This window comes from Arachis duranensis, chromosome 1, assembly GCF_000817695.3.
Source record: "Arachis duranensis cultivar V14167 chromosome 1, aradu.V14167.gnm2.J7QH, whole genome shotgun sequence".
NCBI classification, from domain to species: Eukaryota; Viridiplantae; Streptophyta; class Magnoliopsida; order Fabales; family Fabaceae; genus Arachis; species Arachis duranensis.
Window position 1 is genome coordinate 68,614,939 of NC_029772.3, and position 6,000 is coordinate 68,620,938.

A 6,000-nucleotide genomic window follows, 5' to 3' on the forward strand; every position below is an offset into this window, starting at 1 on the left:
TAATTTTGGAAAGAATGTTAATGACTCCAAGCATACAAAAAAATGGTAAGTGATAAAGAGAATAAGGGATAAGAAAGTGTATATCACTTGCTTATCAAGAGAATGAGAATTTTTATATGATATTTTTATATTGTTGATCTTGCTTGCGAAATAAAGGTGTCAACCGAGTTATGTCCTCAGTGGCTAAACGTTCAACTTTTGAGTTCGAGCTTTTCCTTTGTATTATGATGCGAAAGTATGAACAATGAAGAGGAAGGGGGGTATACCTGCAAAGGCACTTCGAAGCTTAAGTCAATATATTGTCTTGTTCCAATGAATTTAAAAGAACACTTTACCTTGCTTTATATTGTAGGGTATTTGTCCGTTACGCTTTTGGTATTAAGGTCGCTTATAAAAAGGCGGATAACGTCTCTTTGCTCATATACTGTTATATCATCGGTTATGATGAAAGCACTTATTTGACTGAGTTATGACTCATGAATGGATGAGCTTATAATGGATTATACTGAGTTATAACTCATGAATGGGTGAGCTTATAACGGATTGCGTCGAGTTATAGCTCATAAATGGGCGAGCTTGTAACGGACTTCACCGAGTTATATCTCATTTATTATGACCATATCACAGCTCCCAAGCTTGGCCTGTGGAGAGTTTTTAATGAAGCAGGTTGAGCTTATTGAGGAGTTATAACTCGGTGAGTTAGGTTGCTGAGTGAGCCCCCAGTTCAACTTACTTCATTAAAAAATTCTTTATGTTTGCGACGTGGGGGGTCGTGTCGTTGTTTTTGGTGAGGAGAGATAAAGAGTAGTGGATCATTAAATTCTTTATTGTTTTTGTTTCGGGATGATGTGGCTGTGAAGGAGGTTGATGTTGGTAGAGTTGTGAGGCCTGGGTCTGGGGTTCAGGTGGAGTTACTGCCATGCAGTAGTGAGGATAGGGTTTATTATAGGGGGCAGGGGTTTGAGTATTTTTATATGCATAGTTGTGTGTTGGAAGAACTGAGGGTGAGGCTACCATTTACATTGTTTGAATGTCAAATTTTGAAGCAACTAAACTGTGCTCCTTCACAATTGCATCCCAGTAGTTCGGCATTTCTGCATTGTTTCGAAATACTGATGGAATTTCTTAAGGAGGATCCTTCTGTAGATTTGTTTTTTTCTTTCTTTCAAGCGAAAGGAGTTTGGAAAGGGAGTTGGGTTAATCTGAACAGTACTCCTGGGTTTGGTATCTTCAAATTATATAAGTCATCTTTCAAGGATTTTAAGGAAATGTATGTGAAGGTGAGGAATGTTGAAAAAGAGTTTCCATTTTATATTAAACGAGTTCTTGGCTGAGAGGTTTCCCCTTTGGTGGTGCTCGGAAACCCAGAATATACTCGGGGCTGAAGTTATAACTTCGAGAAATGTGTGTATAATTGAGTTTTTGGTGGAACAAATTAATCGGAAAGATTTGATCTTAGTGTTTGAACTGTTAAAGTGGGAAGAAAATAGGGCTACTGTGGTAGATTATATGGGTGAGTTGTGTATATGTGTTATTGATTTACTTGTGTATTTGAGCCTTACTGAGCTGCTATTTTGTTTTTTGAATTTTCAGGTGGTAAGTATTCTGGGGTGTCTACTGCTTCACTTAGGTCGCGTTTAAAAAGTAAGAACTTGGAGAAAGAGGTATCGTCGTCCAATCGTGAAAAAGGTGGTGGAGCTGGAGAAGTTAGTCAACCTCGTCGGGGCGGAGGAAGGTGATTGTAAAGAAGAGGAAATTGAGCGTGGTCAATGTGTCCGAGGATACTAGCGAGAAGGAACATGGGGTTTCTCTAGAGGAGATTCAAGCTTTTGTTGTGAATCAGAAAAAGCTGCATGAAATGACCGAACATAGTGAGGGTATATCTGTATGGGGGAAGGAGTATCCCTATATGGCTGTTGCTGATGAGCATTGTCAATCTGAAGTTGACGTATCGTTGGCGAATGAGGTCGGCGAAATGGCTATTGGTCAGTATATGCAGGTAATGTCTTTTAATTGTGTTATGGTTGTTTTGTTTGGTGGGAGTTACTTATATATTTTATTGTGTTTTGTTTGTGGTTTGTAGGTGGTTGGTTTGAGGTTAGCTAGTTTATGTCGTAGTCAAGAGCTGAAGCATAAAAAGGTGTTGGTGGAGAAGAATGAGGTTTTGCTGTTGAAAGAAGAGTTGAGTAAGTCTAAAGGTGCTGTTGCCGAACTCCAGAATAAGCTGGTTGAAACTGAAAAACAATTGAAGGAGACCAAAGAGAACTATGCTAATGATGTTGAGGATCTGAAAAAAAAGAAGCTAACTTGGCGAGCATGGAAGCTCAACTGATTGAGGTAACTACGAAGCTTAAGGAAATGTAAAAGAAAAAGGGTGATGAGATTTTAGATTCGTTTGTTGAGGGTTTTGAGAGGGCGTCTTTACAGGTGAAGTTCCTTGTGCCTGATGCTGATCTATCTGAGATGGACCCTGTGAAGATTGTCTGAGATGGTAAAATGGTTGAGGACGATGGCGTTGCCAAGGATGAGGCAGAGAATGTTTAAGATATTATTGTAATTGTTTTAGTACTGTTTATGTTTGTTTATGTTTTGATGGCTTGATTGGCGAAGACTTGTTGATATTTGCTAAACAATTATTTGCTATTTTGTAGCCTGGTAATAGAGTTTATTTGACTTGTTGTATATTTGTGGCCAATTTGGATTTTAAATGTTTGAGAGGCCTCTGTGTAATTGATGGGAATGTTCCGTTAAGAATATTCCTGTTAGAGTTTGTCGATAATGTTCGGATTGAGATTAGGCGAGGATATTTGTTTTTTTGAAATCATAGATAAATTTGTATCTTATGATATTTATTGTGAAAGCAATCATTGGGGTGATGGAGTGAAAAAGTTGTTATATAAGAAAGAGTGAAATAGACTTTATTCATATAGTAATATTGGCAATCCTTTGGATACAAAGGTTCAGGTAGGCTAGCCTCGTTAAAACCTCTCCATGCAAAACCCTTTAGGGATAAAATCTTGGTAGTAGGAAAAAGAGTACAAGCCTGTCCCTGAGTGTTAACTATAGAATTTCTTTAACGAAGATACATTCCAAGTGTTGGGTAAGATTGTACCATTTAGAGTTTCTAGTTTATATGCTCCGTTGCCGAGGACCTGTGTGACTCGACATGGCCCTTCCCAATTTGCGGTGAGCTTGCCATGCGATGGTGGACGTCGCGCGAGTTCTGTCTTTTGAATGACCAAGTCTCCTTTTATGAATGTTCGGCTCCTAACCGATTTGTTGTAGCGCCAAGATAAAGTTTGCTGTGTGGTGCGCTGTCTGAGTGTGGCTATATCTCGGATATCTTCAATGATGTCTAACTCGGCTCGCCGAGTTTGATCATGGTCGCCGAGCTGTGTCCTAATTGAGCTTTGGGAGATTTCTAGTGGTATCACTGCCTCAGATCCATTGACAAGTCGGAACAGCGTCTCTTTTGTTGTTGATTGGGGTGTTGTATCATATCCCCATAGGACTTCGGTATGAGGTCGGCCAGGCCTTTTGTGTTGTCCAGCTTCTTCTTGAGTGCGTGCAAGATCACTTATTTGCTGCCTCTGCTAGTCCGTTCGTTTGAGGATGTTCAACAGAGGCGAAATGTTGTTTGATTTTGAGGTTCTGCAAAAAAGATTGAAATTTCTGATCGGCAAACTGGCGACCATTGTCAGTTATGATATGATGAGGAATCCCGAAACGGCAAAAAATGTTCTTCCGAACAAAAGAGATTACTTGTTGTGATGTTATTTTAGCTAAAGGTTGGGCCTCGACCCATTTTGAGAAGTAGTCAACTCCAACTATAAGAAGTTTTACCAGGCCCGGCGCCGTAGGGAATGGGCCGAGAATGTCTAATCCCCATTGGTGGAAAGGCCATGTGACATCGTTATGATGCATATCCTCTGCTGGAATGTGGATGGTTGGGGCATGCTTCTGGCAATTTATACATGTCCTAACCTTGTTTTGACTGCCTTGTTTTAGTGATGGCCAAAAGAAACCGGCACGGAGGACTTTTGAGGCTAGGCTCCGAGCTCCTGTGCGTGTTCCGTAGATCCCCTCATGTGCCTCCAATAGTGCTATTTCGGCTTTGGATCTGCTAAGGAATTTGAGTAAAGGGCGAGTGTATCCTCGTCTGTATAAGGCTCCGTTCAGTAATGTGAAAAAGGTAGCTTGTCTTCGGAACCCTTTGGAATGTGGGATGTTTGTAGATAATTTATGAAATCTGTCTGCCAATCACTTTCCTGAGTAACACTTAGCACTTTTGTCAGGTCAATACTAGGAGATTTTATAGTAAATTGATGTAATGTAGATATCTCGGACTGAGTACTGCCGAGCTTGGATAAAATATAAGCTCTTTGGTTTTGTTCTCTTGGTATGTGTTGTATTTCAAACATTTTGAATTGTAAAATTAAATCTTTGACCAATTATAAATATTTAGATAGAAGAGGGTCTCTTACTTGAAACAGGTCGTTTACCTGTTGAACAACCAACAAGGAGTCACAATATACCTTGATTGTGTGTATTTGAAAGATCTAAACAAAGCCGAAGTCCTGCGACCAGGGCTTCATACTCATATTGATTATTGCTGGCTTTAAAAGATAGATGTAATGAATGCTCGAGGATGGAACCATGATCGGCTTCGAGTCATATTCCAGTGCCACATCCTTCTTTGTTGGACGAGCCATCTATGTACAAGGTCCATTGTTTTGTGTGGTCATCTTTTGATGGTATTGTAAGTTCTGCAATAAAGTCGGCTAAAAACTGTGATTTTATTGCCCTCTGGACTGATATCTGATGTCGAACTCAGATAGTTTGATTGACCACTTTATAAGTCTCCCTGCAATGTCGGGCTTGTGTAGTACTTGTCGTAGTAGGTGATCGGTTCTGACATTGATGACATCACTTTGAAAATAGGGTCGGAGTCTTCGTGCTGAGAAGACTAATGCTAAGGCCAGCTTCTCTATTCTCGGATAATTAAGCTAGGCATCGTGGAGTCTCTTGCTGACGAAGTAAACTGTTTGCTGAATTTTGCTTCTTTCTGTGACAAGAGCCGAGCTTATTGCCCAATTAGTAACTGATAAGTACAGAAATAAATCTTCCCCTTGCAGGGGCTTTTGTAGAATCGGTGGTTGCGAGAGAGTTGTTTTTAGTGTGTTAAAAGCTCTCTCACAATCGTCGGTCCACTGAAATTTGTTTCTCTTTTTAATTGTTTGGAAAAAAGGATTAGACTTTGAAGCTAAACAAGGTACAAATCTTGATAATGCAGTGAGCCTTCCTGTGAGGCGTTGTACTTCTTTTATGGTCTTAGGGCTTGTCATATCCAGAACTGCTCGGAATTTGTCTGGGTTTGCCTCGATGCCCCTGTTTGTTAATAAAAATTCCAAAAACTTACCACCTTGTACTCCAAAAGCGCATTTTTCTGGGTTCAGCCGCATGTTGTAGTGGCGTATCTGGGTGAATATTTCTGTTAAGTCGTCAATATGGTTATCGCCGACCTTTGTTTTGGCAATCATATCATCAACATTAACTTCGATGTTTCTGCCGATTTGTTTGGCGAAAACTTTATCCATAAGACGTTGGTAAGTTGCTCCTGCATTCTTTAGTCCAAAAAGCATAACCTTATAATAGTAGTTTCCGAAGTCAGTAATAAAAGCTATTTTACATTGATTAGAGGGATGCATAAGTATTTGGTTGTACCCTAAATATGCATCCATGAAACCTAAGGTAGCGTAACCGGAAGCGTTATCTACCAAAGAGTCTATGGATGGCAAAGGATACGAATCCTTTGGGCATGCTTTGTTTAAATGAGTAAAATCGACGCACATGCGCCAGTTACCATTTTGTTTCCTTACCATAACCACATTGGCGAGCCAGGTGGTAAATATGATCTCTTTGATGAATTGGGCACTTATCAGTTTTTGTGTTTCTTCCAACGATGCTTTTCGCTTTTCCTCGCCGAGTTTTTGTTTCTTT